The sequence below is a fragment of the Gymnoscopelus braueri genome (genome assembly GCF_963280865.1).
Source record: "Gymnoscopelus braueri genome assembly, chromosome: 10".
Taxonomy (NCBI): Eukaryota; Metazoa; Chordata; class Actinopteri; order Myctophiformes; family Myctophidae; genus Gymnoscopelus; species Gymnoscopelus braueri.
This window is the reverse complement of record NC_137611.1, coordinates 7232818-7257817: the sequence shown is the minus strand read 5'-3', so window position 1 is coordinate 7257817 and position 25000 is coordinate 7232818. Positions and strand designations below refer to the sequence as shown.

General features: G+C 41.6%; 1 pseudogene across 1 annotated transcript in view; it reads right to left on the bottom strand.

Moving 5' to 3' along the window:
• The window catches only part of LOC308092844 (contactin-associated protein-like 4), a 209148-nt pseudogene that overhangs the window by 73938 nt on the left and 110210 nt on the right, over positions 1–25000 (bottom strand). The window contains exons 12-18 of the transcript in view: positions 23860–23966; positions 21240–21359; positions 20776–20979; positions 17829–17991; positions 11872–11999; positions 10273–10443; positions 3045–3269 (exon numbers count right to left, since the gene is read on the bottom strand). The product of the transcript in view is annotated as a contactin-associated protein-like 4 (transcript). The remainder of the gene's footprint in view (positions 1–3044; positions 3270–10272; positions 10444–11871; positions 12000–17828; positions 17992–20775; positions 20980–21239; positions 21360–23859; positions 23967–25000) is intronic.

The window sequence follows — 25000 nt, the reverse complement described above, 5'->3', positions numbered from 1 at the left end:
TATGCAAATCTTTGAATATATATGTTTTTTTAAAGCAAACATTTTTAACTCAAATCTTTGCTTCTGGGGATTCTACAAATGTCTTCTTAATCCTAAAAACATGTTGCTATAATACAGTGGTTCTCAAACTTTTCTCATATCAAGGACCCCCCAAAATGATTAAAAATGTATGTAGATATAATATATATTCAAAGATTTGCACACATTTTCACGATTTTGTTTAAAAAACAAATGTGAAAAAGAAAACGTCTGATCTGCTATTTAATAGCAGATCTACAAGCTCACAGCACGGCTCTCGGTGTCCGCGCAGTTAGCTTGTAGATCTGCTATTTTTGAATCACCAAAGAAATCTAAAGTGACACAGAAAAGACTTTGGTTTACCACAATGTCAGTGAGTGACATCAGACACAAATAGGAAACTTGAACCTTGAAAGGGTTGAACAGCCCTTTCAGAATTTATCAAAGACTTGGCTACGACCTTTGTCTATGGATTCAACTCATGTCAATCAGGGATGTATAAAGCTTTATAAACAGATGCGTTGAACCCTTTACTACACTGCCTGGTACTGTAGACATCTTTCTGCTTCAAGGGTGATTGATTGGTCTCCGCCAAAGGCTCATTTGAATGAAGTGCACCGTGCCAAGACATGGAAATGAGCCCCATGCAGTCTTGCAGAGGATATATGTACTACACTGTAGTAACTACAGTATAATGGAGTAATTCTCTCTACAACCAACACATATTTCCACCAGCGTATGATGATGTGGAGAATGTCTGCCAGCAGCATCTGCAGCGTGGTGTGAAGCAGTCACAAAGACCTGTGTGTTGCTGCTCTGCTGGAAGCAGACAGACTGGTATGAACTATATTTCTGACACATGCAGAGTTATTATACTGTATATTATGGAGGAGTTCTGCTGCATGCCGCTGGGACAGAGTAACATCATCCAGGTATTAGAAGGTTTAATTCCTGTCAACAGCTTGAAGTGACGGGGAGACTAATTTTCTAGGTCTCTGAAGTATTTGCTGGAGATGTGCGTGTGTAAGGAGGGGGGGGGGGGGGAGAGAGAGAGAGAGAGAGAGAGAGAGAGAGAGAGAGAGAGAGAGAGAGAGAGAGAGAGGAGAGAGAGAGAGAGAGAGAGAGAGACGCAGAGAGACGCAGAGAGAGAGAGAGAGAGAGAGAGAGAGAGAGACGCAGAGGGACGCAGAGAGCGAGAGAGACAGAGATGGGGGGCGGGGTAAACAGAGGCAGATGTCCAAACGTGAGTGGTTCGGAAGACCAGGACTGGGAAATATGGGGTGCCGTGTGCAGTGGTTGAAAAAGTACTCAAATGTTTTACTTAAAGGGATACTTCACTTTCACATAAAAATAAACATTTAAAAAATATATAAAAAATAAATGAAAAAAGTAATGGAAAATTCATGGCCCCCTCACGCATTAGAGTGTCCTACTAATGTGTGAGGGGGCCTTTATTTTGCCATAACTTCTTTCATTTTTTTTTAAATATATTTTTTTTAATGTTTATTTTATGTGAAAGTGAAGTATTCCTTTAAGACTTAAAGGCTTAAAAGTTTAAGTAAAAGTATCAATACTGCAATGTAGAAGTACTCTGTTACAAGTATAAGTCCAGAATTCAAAATTCACTTGAGTAAAAGTACAAAAGTATTGGTATCAAAATGTACTTAAAGTACCAAAAGTAAAAGTAGGCCTACTAATATGTTTGAAAATAGCAGATCTACAAGCTCAGTAGATCGGCTATTTTCAAATAGACTAGGTATAAAATAGGGCTGAAGTGGTTAATGTATGTTTTATAATGTAATCATTTATATCTGCAAAGTAATTTGTAAACTAAAGTTTCCAAATAATTGTAGTGGAGTAAAAGTACAATATTTGCCTCTGAGATGTAGTGGAGTAGAAGTAAAAGTATAGACAATTGGAAATACTCCAGTAAAGTAAAAGTACCTCAAAATTGTACTTAAGTACAGTACTTGAGTAAATGTACTTAGTTACTTTACACCACTGACCGTGTGGGCCATAATTCAAATTCAACTCTAACACGCTCTACTGCCTCACAAAGGCCAAACAGTTATTATCGCCAGCAATCTACTGATAATGACACACACACAGTGGTGGGTTCTACCGTCAGATGCTGTGTACGTCGTACACCTTGAGATTTTTTTTTCGTCGCCACCGTACACCTTCAAAAACTGTTCAAAACAGCGTATCTGAGACGCTGATACGCTCTGATACGCTAACTGACGGTGCTGACTGACTGGCGTTAACGTGCACTGTGCTGCTCAGGGCTCAGGCAGCAAAGCGAGAGAGAGTAAAAAAAAACGATTCTGGGGAGCGTTCCGGTGGTAACTGGAACGCTCGCCCCAAAACACACTGGCCCCCATTCATTTCGCGGACAGAGGCCGCCGGATTAGACCCGGGGCGAGTGTGTTTAGGGACGAGTCTTCTGTGATTTCATTCACCAGCCAGTGTTGCCAGATTTTGCGAGAGAAATAAGCAACCAGTTCTATGAAAACAAGCCCAAAAGAAGCAACTTAGGCCACATGAGCACTTAAAACCTACGCTATTTCTTGAAGCAAGCCTAAGCAAGTACACTTTAGAAACAAGACCCAAAAAAACGCAACCCACAACGACCAACATTTTACAAGAAAACTTTACAGAAAAACAAGCCCAAAGTCGCTTATAATACGCGGACATGGCAACACTGGCCCCAGCAGGTAAAGCCCCGGAAGAGTGAGACAGGCAGCGCCAACAACAAAAACAAACAAGGAACCGAGAGTGGTACGAGAGACAGAACGAGAGCAAGACAGACATTACAGAGCGAGACACACGTGGAAAATTTTCACATGCAATATTTTTGTGGGCCACACACACGCGCGAAGCGTGCGTGCAATTTTTTGACATTTAATTAATTATAGACGCGCGCATGCCGTGCGTGTGGGAGGCAGGGAATAATCATAGTATACCTTAAAAAAAAAAACTAGAACACACCACTGCACACACACACACACACACACACACACGCTCACCTATGAAGAGCTGGCTGTTGAGCTGCAGGTGGGCGTGTCCGTCGGCGGGCGCCTCCTGTGTGGCGGCGGGGAGGCGGTCCACGCGGAGCCACGCCTCCTTCACGTTGCGCTCGGCTCGCACGCGGTGCCACCGGTCGTCGTTGAAGGGGGCGTCGCCCTCCGCCTCCACGCGCACCCCCGACGGCCCGTTGCCCACGTCGAAGGAGAAGACCACCTCTGTGGGGGCTGGTGGGGGGGGGGGTGGGGGGGGGGGGGAGAGAGGGAGAGAGAGAGAAGAGAGCTGTAGTGAAATATTCCCCTCTGCTCATATAAAGCGCCAATGATTTGGATCATAATTTCCTTTGCAGATGTTTCAGTATTTCCTTTCAAAATCTTGATTAACCCATTAAGACCTGGAACTGTGTCATTTTTAGATTTGAGCTAAAAAGCATTATTTTACACTATGGGCTATTCAAAAATAGCAGATATACAAGCTCATAGCGCGGCACCGAGTGCCGCGCTATGAGCTTGTAGATCTGCTATTTTTGAAAAATCGTGAAAATGTGTGCAAATCTTTGAATATATATATTTTTAAAGCGAACATTTTTAACTCAAATCGTTGCTTCTGGGGGGTCCCTGGAACAAAATATTTTGATGGGGGTCCACGGCCAAATACATATAATTTTGGGGGTCCTTGACATGAAAAAGATTGAGAACCACTGATATAGAAATATAAGTTTTTCAGAATACTGTTGAGATTTAGGAGACATGTAGAATCGGCTTCAGGTCTCAATGGGTTAAAGGGATAAAATGACTTTTTTCTATGGATTAGTCACCCCATGGAGACTTGAATCCATGGATATGTTTTAGTTTTCGTCGCATTCCTAAGCCAATAATTTGATGAGACACAAAGAGTCTCCTTTGTATCTCCTACCGGAACCGCTGCCTACCGGTCATCAAAATATTGGCCTAGGAATGCGACAAAAACTAAAACATATCCATGGATTCAAGTCTCCATGGGGTGACTAATCCATAGAAAAAAAGTTATATTTTGGGTGAACTATCCCTTTAAGCCTTGCTGTTGCATGATAGGATACGATATTACTTCATTATCGACTTTCACAGAATGCTGTCTCGCGGCCCCATATGGAACACGTAATGCACGTAGTTGATATAACAAAAGAGAGCAAATGAAATGCACCCGTAAAAACATGATGACAAGAGTCTTGTCTTGATAAATGCATCCCTAAACAGAGCTCAGGTACAGTATGCCCAAAGTAAACTTTGTCGTACTATGGTACTGTATGGGGGTCCCTGGCACACAATACTTTCAGATGGGGGTCTGCAGACAAAAACATATTAATTTGGGGGTCCATGACATGAAAATATTTGAGAACCACTTGTTTAAATAATAATTAAAATATTTAGAAGCAAGCCCAAATAAGCAACTACACTTTAGAAACAAGCCCAAAAAAACACAACACGTAACTGCAAATATTTATAAGCAACTTGTTCAAAAATAAGCCCCAAGTCGCTTATAATAAGCAGACATGGCAACACTGGGAACAGTGTGTTGACCTCATGATCACAAACATCCCGGTTTAGCTTCTGGCCAGAGATCTGTGTTAGATGTTTGTTTGTTTGTTTGTTTTTAGCGTCCCCTGGCTCTCTAAACTGTCGGTACAAAATAAAAAATCACACCCAGTGTGAAGTGGGCGGTGTCTTGCTAGATTCACTTAAAAAAAAACATAAATGTGATTTTTTTAAGTGCATAGTCCTATTTATAGGGCTATGCACATGTGTCATGTTTCACTAGCCAATCACAGTCCTGAATAGACTGTGATTGGCCAATCACGGTGCAGGGTTAGGGGGGTACACTGGTGGCCAATCACAGCGCAGGATTGGGGGGTGCAAATATCCAAACCTCACATATAGGGACGGTTTCACCGCCCAAAAATAAAGCAAAAAAGAAATATTTCCGGAGGAGGGAGGGGGAGAGACACAGAGAGAGAGAGAGAGAGAGAGAGAGAGAGAGAGAGAGAGAGAGAGAGAGAGAGAGAGAGAGAGAGAGAGAGAGCTGATGTCTTTGTTATTGCAGCAGTGGTCAAGGTTTGGATCATATTCAGGCTGAGAGAGGAGCTATAAGCTTTGCCTGCCCACTTGCCAGAAACACCTGCTGGGCCGTGGGAATAATGCTCTACAGTATACTGTCTACAGCTCAGCTCAGTGTAGTGAAATGATGTGATTTGAGTATACTGTAGTTAATAAAAAAGCAAGTCTTTCGCATTCCTGCAAAGGCGACAGGTGCGTAGGATGAGACCAAACGAGGGCCCCGAGAGAAAGAAAAAAACTCCTGCACACTGTCTTCAAATGCAAGAAAAACCCTTTTATTTTGTGGCTTTTTATGCCTTTATTATAGATAGGACAGTAGGCTGACAGGGAATGGGGGGAGAGAGAGATATGAGTGACTTGCAGCAAGGGCTGATCGGGATCGGGACTCGAACCCGCGACACGTGTCAGGCTACATTGTAGCCTAGGTGCCCAGACCACTACGCCAGCGGTCCTCCGGGCCAAGAAAAACGTTTTAATGGGGATAACAACTTTTCGGTCTAATAGACCTTCATCAGGTTATCCTAAGGTGTTTGTCCTGCTATGATTGAGTACACAGTAGATTCTATCCATGCTGCTCAGTCCTGCAATAAATGATATTAAATAAATTCAAACCATCTTCAGTAAATTCCCGTTTTGCCTTCAAAGGTAGGCTTGTCTGAGAGTTTGTTTTGTTTCACAGCAGAATCACACACGCACGATATTTTCATGTAGTGCAAAGAACACTGACATTGATTGTCCTTATAAATGAGCATGTAACAGCTGTACCACATGCAGTGTCCACACTGAGCTGACAGATGTTGTTTGACTTGACATCTGGTTGATGTGCCGTCTTCTTTTTGTGTTGAAACAAGGACCGATGACCTGAATGAGAAATTAACGAATGTGAATGCAAATAAGGCAAGCCTCTTCACAGGGTTTGTAGAGTAAAATTACTTGTTAACACTTGCGTGACTAAGTGGCCAATCTGACCAATTTTGAGACTTTGAAGTGGATTTAATCTTTTCTCATGAAGCTCTGAGAAAGTTCCCCTTCCATGACTTTTCCTAAATATTCAAATCATCCCTGTTTTTGTTTTTTTTTAATCTGAAACATTTTCTAAATATGAAAGTAGCTATACTTATACCGTCTCTGACGTTATTTTACGGCTATTATCACCGTTCCTCACCCTCTCTCCCCAGGCAGAGAGCGCTTCACACCCCCAGACCGCCCGGAGAGTGTCATTGTTCAAGTGGATCATTTGCATTTCACTGTGAGCCTAGCCTCGGAAACCCATGCTTTTTTTTTTGTTACCAAAGAAAAAAAGCCTGGGGGAGCCATGCAGGAAGATGGTCTTAGGACCTTGTTATCTCCTAACCAATCAGAGTACAGAGGGGCGTCGCTCTAAATTTGGTGACGTCAGTGTGCTCCGTGCACAGGCCGGGGGGGGGGGGGGGGGGGGGGGAGGGGAGGCGGGGACATAGATTGGTGAAGCAATAGGAAGCCCCGCACGAATCCGGGCGGCTGGGTTTGGATCAGCCCTTCAAGACCATCGATTGAGCTTGTTGCCTCAGGCTACTGTCAGCCTGGCCAAGCGACTTCTCTCCTTTAGGCCTAATACTAATAATAAAATAAAAAATGACAACTGTGTTGTCCCCATAAATCTAACCTCTAAATGCTGTATTTTCATCTAAGCAATGTGCGTCCGTATTTGGTTATACTGTAGCAGCCTACGTCTCTCTCTCTCTCTCTCTCTCTCTCTTTCTCTGTTGCCATGTCTGCTTATTATAAGCGACTTTGGGCTTGTTTTTCTATGACGTCTTTCTATGAAGACACGTTGTAGATCGGCTATTTTCAAGTTGGATGCAGCTCAAAGTGAACTTTCCTCAGGTATCTAGTTTGTTGCCGTACAACCTTCCTAGCCCGTGTTATTAAAGAAAAACGGGTGACAATAGCCAAAACTCAATCAAAAATCGGCGATATATAATAAAATAAATCTATACTGAAAGACATCTCATTATTCAATATAATATGTGAGCTCACATTGTCTTTACAAATTAGCTTAGCTATAATTATGTGTTGAATTCAAGTTAATGCCCATTTTCAAACATACACAAAACACAATCATTGGGTAGATGTAGTAACTCTGAGGATCTCTGTTGAAGACCAATGCGTTATAGCAGGGGTCTTCAACAGGGGGTCCGGGACCCCTAAGGGGTCCTCAGAGCTACTATAGGGGATCCGCCAAATCTTTGTGTGATAGGATTTAGTTTTTTTTTACATTAACCACTTGAACCCTAGAATTCCTTTTCTGAGGGGAACATTAGCCGAAAATAGCAGATCTACAGTACAAGCAGCGCGAGGCGTTGAGAGCTTGTAGATCTGCTATTTTTGGCAAAGAGGCTATAGGTGTAGAGGGGGAAAAGAGCAGACTAAGTAAAAAAAAAAACTTTAATCTGAAACACAATTTTATACAATATAGAGTAGGGGGTCCCTGCTTCATCTCTCTCTCAGCTAGGGGGTCCTTGGCCTGAAAACGTTGAAGACCCCTGCTTTATAGAGTCCTCCCGTAGAACACGATAAATATCAAACAAATGTGTGTTTTATGCTGAGTCCGCCAATTCTCCATCAGTCATGGCTGCCAGTTCCCACCTGATGTTGTGTGGGAGTTCTGAACGCTCCAGGCCGTACTCAATAACTGCTAGCTTGCATAACGTCTTAAGACTAGGACTCAAGTATAAGATGCACAGGTCATCGTTGGGTGTGTCGCCTATTATACATCCTCCAAAGAGAATGACACGATTTCCCACAATGCAACAGCAGCCATTTTTCATCCGAAACGGGTCATTGGCCTTGGGCTTAACCTCCTTCCAGGAAAAGGTATCTGGACTGAATCTCCACACATCATTGCAGGTCCGAATCTCAAATTCTTCATTAGTGATGGCCTCACCACCAAATATGTACAACTCTCCATTGTAGGCAAAGGCTGAATGCCCAGCACGTCCTCCTGGAGGAAGCTGTGCAGAAGGTGTGTTCTGCCAATAGTTGTTCTCTGTGTCAAACACACTGACATTGTTGGATGCACCCAAATACCCAAATACAAACATCTTTGTCCCGATGATGGTGGCAGAGTGAAACGATGGAAAAGGGGGCGGACTGCCTCCGGCTTTCATTGAAGACCAGACCATTGTGGTGGTGTCCAGCTTGTAGATATCATTAGTGCATGCAATCGCCCACGTCTCTCCTCCATAGACATACATGACCTTCCCCAAGGCACAGGCTGAATGGCCCCACCTCGCCTCAGGAACGGCCCCAGAAACATCAGAATTGAGCCATCTGTGGGTGTCGACATCAAACGCATGAAGCACGTTGTTGCAAAGTCCATGCATATTCTCTCCTCCCCAGATGTAGACGATATCTTCAATGAGCACAGCTGTGTGGGTATGGTGAATACATGGTACCTCAGGGGGACGTTTTCCTCTTCCAGTTGTCACTGGGGACAACTTCATCCATCTCAGAGACACTGTGTTGAAGACGTACACATCTAGCTGGTTTTCTGGACGTTTCTTAGCGTTCCTATTGTAGCCTCCAAAGACGTAAACTTTGTGTCCCACCGCTACAGCAGTATGAGGCTTGATGACATATGTCTTTAATCGCAACTTCACTGTACAGTGCAATATTTGACAGGCAATCAGCATACTGTGTGAATTCTTCTAGCGGCTTGCTCTGTAAAACAGTCTTATTTGAGCATGCTACCATTTACATAGGAGGCCAGTCTATGATGTCAATTAGTGTGCCGTCATAGAATCATCATATTTGGTCAAAGTTTCAGCCCATGTATGGAGCCCAAAAATTACGCCTCCCAGTGTGAAGTGTAGGTTCCAAAAAGCTAAATATGAAAGTATAAAAGATCTCGATGCCTGTGCCTATGACCTTCAAACCTGGGGAGGAGTCTTTAAGCCTTGCATTGTTTTAAAAACACTTTTGGTGTTAGTGGGTCAAATTTGACGCTCAGCCCAAAATAGTCAAAACATAATTATTTGATTTGATTTTTCCCCCACCTCATAGCTGACTTGTTATGCATTCATATCATATCCATACAGAACACTTTTTAAAATATTATTGGAGACTGTCCACAGGAGAGACTGTTGACAGCCGGAATGTAGACGGTATCCGGAAGCAGTATGGGTTAGCGCCCCCAGCTTGTGTCTTCAGTGAGGAAGAAGCCCAACAAATCCACGGTGAGGCCTTTAGGAGGGCCATTCAAGCAAGCCGCAAGCAGAGCCTGCAGTACCACCACGGCCCAAGAAACCATCGCGTCAGAAGGAAATGTTTGTTTGGAATGGGGGGAGTCTGGTGCAACTCAGGTCGCTAAGTTTTTTGAAAAAACGTATGTTGCTGTAATAATATCAGTGGTTCTCAAACTTTTTAATGTCAAGGACCCCTCTATATTCAAAGATTTGCAAACAATTCACTATCTATTTCAAAAATAGCAGATCTGCAAGCTCATAGCGCGGCACTCGAAAAAAACAAACAAAAAACTAACATTTTGGTGTACACCAGTGTTGATTTTGACAGCAATCTTTTATTTAGTTTTAGTCATAGTCTTGACAAAAATTCTGTTTGGTTTTAGTCATATTTTAGTCATCTGAAATGTTTTAGTTTTTGTCTAGTTTTAGTCGACCAAATATGAAATTATAGTCGACTAAATCTACAGTTGATATAGTCGACTAAAATGTATTTTGGCAGTGGCTTGATGGCGTCTTAATGGCAGATTTTACACTTGGTCGCATGCTGAAAATAGCCGATCTACAAGCTCACAACGCGTCGCAGTGAGCTTGTAGATCTGATATTTTCAGAGCGCAATACCCGAGCACAACCAAACATAAAAGGACTTGTCTTTTAGTTCTACTGGATCTCTTCTCACTAACATTTTAGTTTAGTTTTTATTTGTTGACGAAATTGTCAACATATTTAGTCTTAGTTTTAGTCATCATAGCTTAGTTTTTATTTAGTTTTCGTCAGTAAAAAAAGGTAGTCGACGAACATTTTTCGTCATAGTTTTAGTCGACGAAATCAACACCGGTGTACACGGCCCTTTAGCCTCGTAACACCCAGAGTTCAACCCAGATGAAGCCTAACACTCCAGGCCTTTACTTACAGCTGAGTTCGATCCGGATGAAGTCTTTGATCCCCAGGTTTTCCAGGAACACGCCGGAGGAGGCGGTGGTTTTGAACAGGAAGGAGACGTCTGCACTCAGCTCTCCGTGGAACGTGGGGAAGTGGAGGTACGACGTCTCCTTGTCGAAGAACGCAGCGTTCCACAAGTTCTCTGTATGCGGGCAAAGCAGATGAAAACTCATTTCGATAGGTCTTTTAAATCAGTGGTTCTATAACCCTGATGTGGGCCGGGGGCCCACTAGTGGGCCGTGAGGATATTGCAAGTGGGTCCCAAATAATAATTGGCAAAACACTAATATTTTAATGATAAAATGACATAAAAAAATGATATTAAAAACAATGTCATGTTGTCATAATTATGTTGACATCCAAATTATGGAGTTTATTGCCCATCTATTGGCTCGAGTGTGTCGGACTCGGACGTCATGTGAAATGGAGATAACTGCTGAACCTGAACTGGTCGCAGTGGTAGGGTTTCTCTCCTGTATGGATTCTCTGCATGATGTCACCTACTGTACACTGTATATGACGCCTGTGCAGCACACACAGGTGCACACACACGGACACACGCGACGGAATAGCATTTATTACAATGTTTGTCTCTCTGTCTCTCTACCCCTATCTACTTCAATAACTCATATTAACTCTTTGACTGCGGACGACGCGATAACGCGTCAAGTGCTACTTTGTCCAGTTGGCCGTCGACGCGTTCGACGCGCTGGACGCGCGTTCATTGTTTAATCTCTGATTGCGCTATGCTGCTTAATATTCAATGTTATTCTCAAGTTCCACTTACTTCACGGACATCTGCATCCGGTTTCATGACCTGGATTCCGTTTCCGGTTTTTGATTCTTTTCCCCAGTCATTTTCGTCCAAAATAGGTAAATAAACGGTCTTTCACACGGTATGACGGACAAACGGACAGTTTCTCTTCTATAATCTATGGTCTGGGTGACGATCAGTCATCGCCGTCGTGTATCACATCGTAATTTTGGCGATCAAAACAATCTGGGACGACGTCACTTCCGTTTTCATGTTTTTCCCTGTCTAATCTATCAAGAAGGGTGAGAGAGTCCCAACGACCTGATCAAGCAGTCATGTGCTGCTCTCTAGTGGCGTATTTGTGCTGGGTCTTTACATTATGTCCCCTTAAATTATTTTCATGAGAAAAATTCAAAATATAAAAATAAAAAAAACAAAATTGCTGGCACTGGGGGAGTACTTTATGAAAATACTCTGGCAGTCAAAGAGTTAATGTCTTACTGTGTTTAACATTTAGGTCAATCTTTCTAAAAATCTGTCCAATTTCAGACAAATCATTCCATGCAGCACGTCTTACAGTAGATACAGAAGTTTCATTTAAAAGATGGCAACTGGAGTGTGTTGCCACACAGACCCTCTTCTAGAAGGCTCGGCCCCTGGGAGTCACAGTGTAAAACCATATGCCAATGCAATCTGATGGTAGATATTTGGTCTTTGGAGAGCAATATTTCAAACTTGGAGTCACATTTCACATAATTTCAACACCACCCGCTGTAACCATGGCAGTCAGGTTCCGTATATAAAACAAAGACTTACTGTCTCCATGACAACTGAGGGGCCCCACCCTGTAGGCGGCCTCTGAACCGGGTCTCTGGATGTCTCCAAGAACCACAGACCTGACCGGGAGGTCATCTTTCTGGGTCAGCAGGCCAGAGTCATTAGCCCTGCAGGAGGACCAAGATAAAACATATTATAATACAATGATGGAGGAAGAAGAAGAAGAAGAATTGTCGCATTCCTGAGCCAATAATTTGATGACCGGCAGAGTCTCCGGTAGAGTCTCCTATTGACCGATGACCCGGTCATCAAATTATTGTCTCAGGAATGTGACCAAAACAAAGAAATCTCCATAAATTCAAGGCTTCATGGGGTGTGTAATTGATAGAAAATAAGTATTATTTTTGGGTGAACTACTCCTTTAAGTACGTTTTTTTGGGGAGAGTTTTTTTTAGGAGAACGAACACTGCGACATATATTTCCAACCCATTTGTGGTCATATTGAGTTCAACCACCTGAAAATCTACCGGTCTGGAATGTTCTGTCTTAAAATACACCCAGGACTTGTACGGTAGTGCTTACATAAAGCACATCTGATAAAATATTGAGGGACCGGAGAATTTTTGGTCTGTAAAAACAAACAAGATTGAGTGTCTGAGCGTCTGCCTGGGAAGATGGTAAAAACAGAAAAAGAAAAGTAGTTGATCTGTGCATTTTGTGGAGACGATTTCCATAGGATTCCCAAACCTGCAATTAAGAGTGTTCTGTAATCTAAAGGTCACAGACTTGATCGGCCGTCACTATTTTGTTCCGGTAGAATTGTCTTTTGCCAAGACACTGAACCCATTACACGTTATCTCATTCTAAAGGCATTCCAAATGATAAAGTGAAATAAATATATAAAAATATCTCATTCATCAAGTTTATTCTAGAGCAGTGGTTTTCAACCAGTGGTCCGGGGACCACCTGAGGTCCTTGAGGGGGTTCCAGGTGGTCCCCAGCTAAATGATGGAGAGTTGGTAAACATCTACATTACTTAATTAAATAATTGTTATTTTGATCAACGTTTGCCTGTTATGTCTACTATGGTACCAACATCAAACCTGAGCTGATCTAGAACCCTATAAAAGCAATGTGTTTGTCTGTGATCCATATAGCACTAACAAAGGTCCCAGGACCCAAACGTTTGCTTTTTTAAATTGACCCCTCACTATGAGCACAGAGCACTTTATGAGCATTTAAAAATAGTCTTTGTCTAAGGAGTTTTTCTTAACCCATTAAGACCTGGGACGCATCTGTGTCACTTTAGATTTCTGTGCCGCGCTATGAGCTTGTAGATCTGCTATTTTTGAAAAATATTGAACATGAATTTTATTTTTTTTAACTCTTTGACTGCCAGAATATTTTCATAAAGTACTCCCCCAGTGCCAGCGATTTTCGTGTTTTTTTGTTTTGTTATTTTGTTATTAAATTTTCATATAGTTTGTGTAGCTGCGGTTTTGAACACATACGATGGTTCCACCACTAGAGAGCAGCAAATAGACACTTTCATCAGCTCGCTGACTCGCTGCCCCCCCCCCCCGCAAACAGGCCCAAACAGTCAGATACGTCAAACCGGATGTGACGTGTTCTCAGATTCTCCGATTGGAAAAATGTACGATGTGATACACGAAGGCGATGACTGTTGGTCACCCAGACCATAGATTATAGAAGTTGACCTCTCCGTTCGTTTTTTATACCGTGTGAAAAACCGTGTGTTTCCCTATTCTGCACGAAAATGACCAGGAAAAAAAAAGAAAACCGGAAACGGAATCTGCGTCATAAAACCGGATGCAAGTGTGGGTGAAGTAAGTGGAACTCGAATCCTAGAGTGAAACATTGCAGAATAGCGCGATCAGAGATTAAACAATAAACGCGTGTCCAACGCGTCTAACACGTCGACGGCCAACTGGACAAACTAGCAATTGACGCGTTATCGAGTCAACCGCAGTCAAAGAGTACATTTTTTTTCTCCAAAAAACGTAGGATTTAGAAAATATTTTCAAGAATCGCCTCTCAATGGGTTAATATTTATTCAGCAAGCGAGTCTTTTTCTGCCAGTTTTCCTTTCTTTTTTTGAGACCACCGCACCTGCAGTCAACCGTGAACAAAGGACAAAGAAGGGCGCAACAGTTTTCCCCCGTTCACCAACATCAATACAGCGTGGATGGAATTGTGGACAAAATCTTATCCAACGACAACAAAATATCCAAAGTTTTGAGTCTGAGAGGCTAAAATCTCATCAAACGGTGGTTCCGTGGCTCAAATGCAGAATAAATAAATAATGCACCTTGATATGAAAAGGGTTGAAAACCCGACGGTTCTAGAGTAAAACAGGAGAATTTATACCACATACTCTCTGTGTAAAACAGAGGTGAAAGCAGGCCGCTAGGGTCCGGTGTACTACTAAAGAATTCATTGAGGGGACAGCAGCAGCCAAAAGCCACGTAAAACATTCTAATCTAAGGGCCGTTTCTCACTGGATCCGTTTTCATTGAAAACGTTTCCCAATTCGAATGCTGGCCTCAGTGGCCTGCATTCACATTGGGCATAGATCCTATCGCACCACAGAACACATGCATATACACCCCCGATCCTACAGGTGGCGGCATGCACATAGTGTTTCCCCTGTGGACACAGACGTCATCAACTATGCGACAATCTTTGTGCTGGTCTCGCACAAATCTGCGTTTAAATATGTTGAAAGCAAGGGGGCGGAGTTGCGGTGAGAACTGAATAACACTACTCATCATGAAAACATCATGCACGTGCAATATAAAATATTAATATTATCCAGTGATATGAAAACATTAGCTAATGTTTTTATATCACTGGATAATATTAATATTTTATTTCAAGGTGCCTTGACAAAATTAAAACACCATTACATTATTATGAATAGTATTAACCACATGAACCCCAGCATGGGGGGAACATAAGCCAAAAATAGCCAATCTACAAGCTCACAACGCGCGACCCGTTGTGAGCTTGTAGATCTGCTATTTTTGACAGAGAGATTTGGTGTTGACAGATAAAAGCGTCCAAGAAAAGTAGGTCCGTTTTTACTGAGAATAGAGGGTTTAAGTAGGCTACATAATAATAAAACAATAACTTTATTTATATAGCACTTTTCAAAACATGAGTTACCTTATTTTATGCTACAATTGGAGAAAAGGTCAAATAAAAGATACACGTTTTTTTTTAAGCATAAGGGAATAGCCTACCATAGGTAACAAGTAAATTAATTCTGACAAGCAATAAAGAAAACACATTTAAACAAACTAAAATGAGACCAAAATAACTTTGGTCTCGTTGCCCACATCAACAAACAAACAAATACAGACATACATGTGAATTACATCAATAATTATGAATGACAGATTCATATGGTAGAAGAGTGCAATTTATGACAATAAAGCACAGAGATGTTTCGTTTTTGTAGCCCACGTTTGTGTGTGAAACTGTAGAATTAATAAAAAGAAACTTCTCATTTATTTTGGATAGTAATTATTCTGCTATTCTTCATTATGCTCATTATAATAATATATTATATATTATCTTCATATAACTGGTCCTCATAATGCTCATTATAATGTATTTTGGATAGTAATTTAATGTATTATTCTGCTATTCTTTATTATGCTCACATAAGCTATTTAGAAGGGATAAACTAAACTGTGCATTCAGGAGAAATTGCATCATGAGTGAAACGGCTATAGTCCTTGGGAAACTATACACCTACGTAGGCCTACATCTAAATGAGTTACCATATTTACTTACAAATTTCAAATTACAAAGCCTTATAAGCTATATATTTCTGGGATGCATAGTAGCTGAAACTCCACAAGATACCCACAAGATATACTATATGCGCTGCTCGCGCACCTGAAATGCGCGATGGAGACCCGCCAATGTTTCATGACTGATAGACATGAAAGAAGGCCCTTCACAGCTAATCGAGAATTTTAAATTTTAAGAATCGGTTCAGAATTGAATGAGTAAAATTGTTAGAAAGGCTCCCATATAAGTTGATTATATTAAGAGTAATATGCACCAGCCCTTTAAGTGCGCAATGCATTCTGGGGCGTTTTCATTCATTCAGTAGCACCGGCTAGAAGAGCTGTGTTTTTGTTGGCTGTTTTTGTCGAGTTTATATACCGTCACCTATTCCAAATAGCGGGCCACTTCCGTCTAATGGTACGCTTGCTTTCACATTGCAGCTACCGTACCCGAAAACGCATGATTCGGATCCGAGACTGCCTCCCGAGGTGGTTTCGGGAACGGAACGGTTATCCGTTTCGCGGGTCGATTCGCTACATTCACACTAGCCAAGCGGTCTGGAATGCGCACCCGGGACCTGAGTGTGAAACGGCCCTTAATAGCATAGAATTGTTCAGTGCTCGAGGGAGGAACCCCGCATGCAGCGTTTCCTTTTTAAAACCGTTTAGTTTCTGGCAACTTATACTACAACTTCTGCTGAAGCCGACTATGCTGTGAATTTCTGGCAGACAGTCATTCTTGCAAAATATCTCTTTTCAAGTAAGACACCCTATACTTAGAGCGACTTAGACGTAACATTCCAGGAAGGAGAGGGCTATTTGATAAAACATGGGGTCCGGCTTTGAGTTTTTGGAGAAGGATTATGATGATCAGCATGTGTTATATAGTGCCAATCCTGCAGCTGTGCAATTTACATCCTGGTTCATAATCATAGTTTGTGCTTGATATGATATTTTCTTTCTTCCAGCGGAATTGTGTTTTCCTTTTTATTTACATCACCCTGTACATGTGTAAATCCGCCATCATGTTTTATTCATCAATGTGTTAGTGGGATTGTTTGTCTGGTATTTTTTTGCACTTGTTTGTCAGTTTGGCTTTTCCTTTCTGCCTAACTCATACAGGAGGGGAAAGAGCAAGCTGTTCTTCCCGGGTATAGTCTAGACCAGTGGTTTTCAACCTTTTCGGTTCCAAGGACCCCTAAATTGATTTGGCCGCGGACCCCCATCTGAAAATGTTTTGTGCCAAATACCCCCAGAAGCAAAGATATGAGTTAACATTTTTTACTTTAAAATATATATATATATTCAAGGATATGCACATATTTTCAAGATTTTTCAAAAATCTACAAGCTCATAGCGCGGCACTCTGTGCCGCGCTATGAGCTTGTAGATCTGCTATTTTTGAATAGACAAAGCTAAGTGTTTAAAATGATCGTGACGCTATGTTAACTAATTTAGCTGGGGACCCCCTGGTACCACCCCCAAGGACCACTGGTGGTCCCCGGACCACTGGTTGAGAACCACTGGTCTAGACATAGTTTGTTTTCTAATTATGTGTTTAATAAATGTCTTTCTAATTTCTACTGTACCAGAGAGGCATGAAGTGATGGAGGTTGGGCTAATAGTACAGGCAAGAGGTGAAGAGAAGAACACAACACAAGGCAAGATCTACTTTCGCCCAGTGTTGATTTCGTCGACTAAAACTACCTTTTTTTCACTGACGAAAACAAGATGAAAACGAAATAAAACTGGTGACTAAAACTAAGGCTAAATATATTGACAATTTCGTCAACAAATGAAAACTACACAAAAATAGACGAAAATGTTAGCGAGGGACTAGTGGAGAAGATCCAGTAGAACTAAAAGACAAGTCATTTTATGTTTGGTTGCGCTCGGGGTGTTGTGCTCGGAAAATAGCAGATCTACAAGCTCGTAGATCTGCTATTTCCAGCACGCAACCAAGTGCAAAATCAGCCATTAGTCGACTATAATCTTATGATATTTAGTCGACTAAAACTAGACAAAAACTAAAACTTTTCAGGTGACAAAAAATATGACTAAAACTAAATCAACATTTGCTGTCAAAATCAACACTGGAAACCTAGACAAAAAGCAGGACTTTTTCCTGACAATGTCAAATCCCTATGGGCCATAAAAACAGTAAGGTATACAAAGTACCATTGGTTGCGGTCGGCATCACAGTTGCAGTAGTGACTCGGGTCCAGACAGCTCCCCTGCTGGCCACAGGCACACTGACGGCTGCCTGGCGACGCCCCGGCCCAGTGGGACTGCACCTTCCCTTCACCCGGGCCTCCCAGCCACCAGCTGAACGGGGAGCCCTCTGGAACACATCATCATTATTATTATTATTATTATTATTATTATTATTACAATGTTACAGCCTGACTGATGATGATGCCAGAACTGCATTGTGAATATAGAGATGTTAGGTTTCAAGTGGATTTGAATCCATTAAGATTAAGAACGCATCTGTGTCATTTTAAGATTTCTTTGGCTATTCAAAATTAGCAGATATACAATCTCCAATCTGCTTGTAGATCAGCTTTTTTTTTTATTTATTGTGATTTTTTTTTGCAAAACTTTTAATATATATATATTTTTAAGCAAACATTTTAACTCCAATATTTGCTTCTGGGGGGTCCCTGGCACAGAATATTTTGAGATGGGGGTCCGCGGCCAAATACATAAAATAAAAGATTTAGAAGATTGTCATCATCATCATCATCATCATCATTTATTTAACTCACAACCATGTTCACATGGTATGGAGCACAGATATCATAAATCATACATTACAATACATAACCATATTCTTACAGACGTAGCAAAAGGCAGGGCAAGCATCATTTGAACAGAGGAATAACGTTTTTCAGAAAAGCACCCAGCTGATGACTTTTGTCTTATCAGATTGCAGTAGTAAAATTAATTTCAGCATACTGTAGATGGGTGAGTTATATAGTACTTTGGCAGGTATTTCTGTCTAAAACAGGGGTCTTCAATGTTTTCAGGCCAAGGACCCCCTAGCTGAGAGAGAGATGAAGCAGGGACCCCCTCTATATCGAATAAAATTGTGTTTCAGATTCAATTTTTTTTGTTTATGTGGTCTGCTATTTTTTACCTCTTACGCCTCTTTGCCAAAAATAGCCGATCTACAAGCTCACAACGCCTCGCAGCGCGAGGCGTTGTGAGCTTGTAGATCGGCTATTTTTGGCTAAAGTTCTCCTCAGAAAATGGATGCCAGACTTCAAGTGGTTAAGGTACAAAAAATAATCATATCACACAAAGATTTGGCGGACCCCCTGTAGTAACTCTGAGGACCCCCTAGGGGTCCCGGACCCACTGTTGAAGACCCCTGGTCTAAAATTCATAATGTTGCATTCAAACATAACGTGAAACTCATCTCCAACTCAAGAGACTATGGGGCAGACCAAGGACCAGATGGGGGGGATTATATAGCCACGCTGGCCTGGGAACGCCTCAGGATCCCCCCAGGTACAGAGTTGGCTAATGTAGCCAAGGAAAGGAAAGTCTGGCGTGTCAGTCGGGACGGCAGTTCTGGACTAACCGCCTGTCCCACCGACTTGACGCCAGGCACGGCACTCCCTCCGGTCGCAGACGACGCACGTGCCGAGTTTGAAGTCGGACAGTTGGACGGTTCTCAAGATAGTGAACTACAGACCCGTGTTGATTTCGACGACTGAAACTTTGACGAAAATGTTTCGTTGACTACCTTTTTTTCACTGACGAAAACTAAATAAAAACTAAATAAAAAACTAAGCTACGATGACTAAAACTATGACTAAATATATTGACAATTTCGTCAACAAATAAAAACTAGACTGAAATGTTAGTGAGGGACGAGTGGAGAAGAGATCCAGTAGAACTAAAGGACAAGCCATTTTATGTTTGGTTGCGCTTGGGTGTTGCGCTCTGAAAATAGCAGATCTACAAGCTCACAATGTGTCGCGCTGCAACACGCTGTGAGCTTGTAGATCGGCTATTTTCAGCATGCAACCAAGTGTAAAATCAGCCATTATACAACAGGTAGTTCCGACCAAGCAATCTGATTGGTTGAAATAGCTTTCTAGCCGTGCTTCAAACCAGCATCATAGCACGGGCCTAATCACATTAATAAATCACTCCGCACTGCAGTCCGCACCTGCTTAGACCATATATGGCACAGCTGTGCTGTGAAGTCACGCTGTCCCACGATAGGAAAACAAACAGACAGTACCCACCGCCGCCACCAGAGAACAAACAGCTACGCAAAATGGACTATATTGTTAATTTTGACTTATTTGGTGGACTTACGGTTGATCAATGGTTAGAAGAGAGCACACTAAATCGCCTAAAATCCTATAATAAAAGGAATAACTGGAAAAAAGTGTGCTTTATTTCAATTTTAACATCCATACTGTATAAATATCCTCCTGTGTTAAAGTAAAATTACTCCCATTTCGTTAACAGTCCAGTGTATGTTATACTTTATCGTACGAAGGTATCGCACGGCAAAAATAGCCGATCTACAAGTTCACAACGCATCGCCATCTTGACGCGTTGTGAGCTTGTAGATCAGTTATTTTGGCCACGTAACACGATCGTACGACGGAGCATATAGCCTACTGGAATCAGCTGTGTTGATGAGACGATGACTCAGAGTGCTGCGCTGTTACAGGGACTATTTTGTCTCAGTCAAATAAACTCTTCTCTTTACAGGGAAATGGATAAGCGAACATTTTTTATTATGAATTGCCCCACAATATGAATACATTTGGATGTGTTTTGTTGGTAACTGTTGTATAATCGCAATATTACACTCGAGGGTGTGCTTTACCTTACATTATTAGCACTTCTGTGATCGCGGCGGAACTCGGCTTCGCCTCGTTCCTGACCGCATCACAGGCGTGCTAATAATGACGGTAAAGCACACCCTCTCGTGTAATATTGCTTAATTACGACGCCATCAAGGCACCGCCAAAATACGTTTTAGTCGACTAGCACTCGAGCACGGACGGACAGAGATTTCACGCATTTATAGTAGGATTACCATCATGTGTGTTCAGAAAACCCAGAATAAATTAATCTAAAATAAAATAAAATGTACCCGGCGTATTGAGGAGACGTGACTGCTTGCAGTGATAGGTCAGTTCCTGCTGGCAGTGTTCTGATTGGTGGATGACGGCGGCCAGCTGCTCCTCTTTGGTTGAGTAGTCAAAGTGGGCGGAGTGCTGCTGACCTCCATGAGGGGAGGGGCTTACTCTGGTCAGCTCTGTGTTGTTATGCTGAACCACCGTCCATGTCTGGTCCTCTGAGAGAGAGAGAGAGAGAGAGAGAGAGAGAGAGAGAGAGAGAGAGAGAGAGAGAGAGAGGGGGGGGGGGAGGAGAGAGAGGGAGAGGACAAAAGATGACAGCCATCAGACGTTGCTCGAAGTGTGTATGTGGGTAGGCCTACATTGTGTGTGTGTGTGTGCGTGTGCGTGTGTGTGTGTGTGTGTGTGTGTGTGTGTGTGTGTGTGTGTGTGAGAGAGAGTGTGTGTGTGTGCGTGTGTGTGTGTGCGTGTGTGTTACCTGTCATGTTACAGTAGACGAGCTGAGGCGTGAGGTCTCCGCTGCCGTCCACATCGATGTAATAATGTCCTGACGCGTTGCCTCGGTGTTTGTACGCCTCACAGGACCGCTCGTATGTCGCTGAGGTCACAGAGCAAACATCACATCTACACCGTCATGCGTTTTATTACACAGCTGCCGTCAACACTCTAGTTTAGAATTAATTTAAAGTGCTTTTATTTGTTTATAAATGTCTACACAGGGTTGGCCCCCGCATATTTATCTGAACTTCTGGAAGATTATACTCCAGCCAGAGCATTGATGTCTGCCAACCAGCTGCTCTTGACTGTTCCCACAGCTATAGGCTAAGAAGCAGGGGAGATCGTGCCCTTGCTGTTGCAGCCCCTACTAGGCCTGTCACAAGTATTACATAATCGTCTAATCGTAATTTTTTTATATAATCACAATTATTTTAGCATAATCGTCATAATCGTCATAATCAATTCCATGTTAAAAAATGTCATATATTTTTTTAAATGTCAATAGTGGAAAAAAAAATTATGTCAGTAATAGCCGATCTATACGCTCAAAACGCGTTTTGAGCGTATAGATCGGCTATTTCCACTATTAATGTTATTTTTAAGTATAAAGTAATTGGTAGTGAAAAAAAGGTAGGGTAAGTGATATTTTTGGGTTAAAACAAAAAGTATTTTGTTAAAAGGTTAAAACACTATATTCTGATAGTAATCATTGCTATAGAGTGTTTGTTCAGTAACAGGAGTCTCCCTGTCTCTCCAGCTCTTTAATAAACAGAAAATACATTTTTCGGTAGGTGTCAAAATCTCAGCCAATCAGGAGAAAGTACCCATTTTAAGCTTAATTTGTATAGTGTTCCAGTTCCAATTTTTCCTGCTAATTTCTTAGTGTCATCACTTCCAATTTCACTTGTTTAATCTATATCCTGATTGAGTTCTCTGTCCTGGTTGGATAAAATTGGAAATGAAACTGAAACTGAAACGAAAATGCATTTTCTGTTTAATAAAGAGGTGGAGAGACAAGGAGACTCCTAATACTGAACAAACACTCTATAGCAATGAGTACTATCAGAATATAGAGCTATTTAACAATGATGTTAACCAACGCAAATCACTTACCCTACCTTTAAATATGTGTTATTTGTCATACTGTATCTGTCCTGTGCAACTTTTGTTTTACGAAAGCTAAAAGCCAAACAGAAATGTAATTTTTATTCATAATGTTCCATTAATTTTCAACGACAGAAACACAATTAAATCGTTAATCGCAATTAGTTGAGTGATAATTAATCGTCAACTCAAATTTGTAATCGTGACAGCCTTAGCCCCTACGCTCTGGAATATAGCCTGGCCTTAACCATCAGAAGTGCCCAGTTCATTGAGGCGTTCAAGTCTCTCCTCAAGACTAATTTTTTGATACTATGTGGATGCACGTGCATAATGTTTTGTTGATGCTTTGATTTTACTGTGAACAGCACTTTGTTCAATCTTGCTTTTTTAAAATGTGCTCTTTAAATAAAGCTTGATTTGATTTGATTTGATTTGATTTGATTTGATTTGATTTGATTTGGTTTGATTTGATTTGGTTTGATTTGATCACTCAGTGGCTTTTGTCTAAATCATATTTTGTAGCTTGTAGGAGTCAAGATGTCTCCGCTAGGCCTGATAGCTTCTGTTTTGGTACAGCCTGTTGAACAGCCTTGTAAGGGTACAACTTGTCCTTGTAGCAGCTAGAGTTATAACTACATTATGCTCTGATCCCTGTGCTCGTTGGCAGAACTATGCTGCCGAGTGTTATGTGTCATGAATATTAAAGCAACACTATGTAACTTTCCTCTTCTACCCTGGATTTTAACCTGGTTTCCTGCTTAAGTGCTGAAAGTGCTTTTTATGCTTCCCCCCCCAAAAAAACAACAAGAAAGCAGGCACCATTTCCATTATCCCACAGCCAGCGATGTGCAATTTCATATTGAAATTTTCATTCAAATCAACAACCCTGTTGTGTCCATAAATCTATTAGTAGGCTACCTACGGCGGCAGTGGCTCACGGGTAGAGTGGCCGGGTAGAGTGAACTGGAAAACCGCAAGGTTCCCAGTTCGATCCCGGGCTGGGGGGCTCCCCCAGAGTTAGTGTCGAAGTGTCCTTGAGCAAGACGCTGAACCCCTAATTGCTCCCGATGAGCAGGTTGGTGCCTTGCATGGTTTCCTCCGCCATCGGTGTGTGAATGAATGTGTGTGTGAATGGGTGAATGTAATGCACAATCTTTGTAAAGCGCTTTGGATAAAAGCGCTAAATGTTTTTTATTTTTATTTTTATTTTACCATTTTACCTAACATCAGCTCCTAACATCTTCATAACAATCATGATGATTGATGGTGAGTGATCAGTCACGTTGTTACTGTTGTTCAATTGGTGTCTGTTTCTCTTTCAAAGCCTTTGTTTAGAAAGGAAAATCTATTTTTTATTATAAATGTAATTTCAGCTGTCGAGCCTTCGTGGACTCCCTGTCTCCGATTCTTTTTACACGGTGGTGATGTACACCTGTCTGTCACTCTCGTGTGTTTAGAGATGCGTCGCAGCCGTTGTGAGTGCTGGGCGAACTTACAGCGGTGGCAGGTGGCTCCGGTGTAGCCGCTGTTGGAGCAGTTACAGTGAAAGGTTCTCCACGACTGAGTGCACCGGCCTCCGTGTTCACACCGACTTGGAGAGCACCTGGAACCATGCAGAAACAAGTAGAAGAGAAGAAAAGTGAATGAAGTGACTGTATAGGCTCACTCAAGGAATCCACACCCAGCACCGACGTGACGGTTGGATCACAGATGTATTTACATACAGGCAGTGGTGGAAAAAGTACTCACATTTTTTACTTAAAGTAAAAGTATCAATACTGCAATGCAGAAGTGCTCTGTAGTATAAGTCTGGAATTAAAAATGTACTTGAGTAAAAGTACAAAAGTATTGGTATCAAAATGTACTTAAGGTACCAAAAGTAGAAAGTGCTCATTGTGCAGAATTTCAAATAAATAAAATGTCTAAAAAATATATATTTTGAAAATAGCAGATATCTCGCCTCCTGTGTTTTACTATGTATTTTTGAACGAGTCGTCCTATTTTCATCAGCCTGTAACAAGCGGACGGGAGGTCGCGATGACATATATATTTTTTTTTTGCGGAAGCACAGTGAAACACCCAGTGATTACCAACTATCAGGGGATCGATCATACTGGAGATAAATATTCTGTGACTACTTCACATCGGTAAGAAAATGGCTGGCAGTGGGTGTGCACACGGCCAGAAATAAGTCTGGCAGTGAAAGAGTTAACAAGAAGAGTGTTCATCGTTCAAAAAGTTCCATCAGATTTCACCGTTAAGGTCACTACACACGGCAGTGGTGGAAAAAGTACTCAAATTCTTTACTTAAGTAAAAGTACCAATACTGCAATATAAAAATACTCTGTTACAAGTAAAAGTACAGAATTAAAATTTTACTTTAATGCCAATACTACAAAGTATTGGCATAAAAATGTACTTAAAGTACCAAAAGTAAAAGTACTAAATATTTGAAAATAGCAGATCTACAAGCTCACAACGCGTCTGCGATGCGACGCGTTGTGAGCTTGTAGATCTGCTATTTTCAATAGCCTATGTATAAAATAGGGCTAAAGTGGTTAATGTATGTTTCATTATATCATAGTTTCTTTATCAGATAAGTAACTAGTAACTAAAGTTCTCAAATAATTGTAGTGG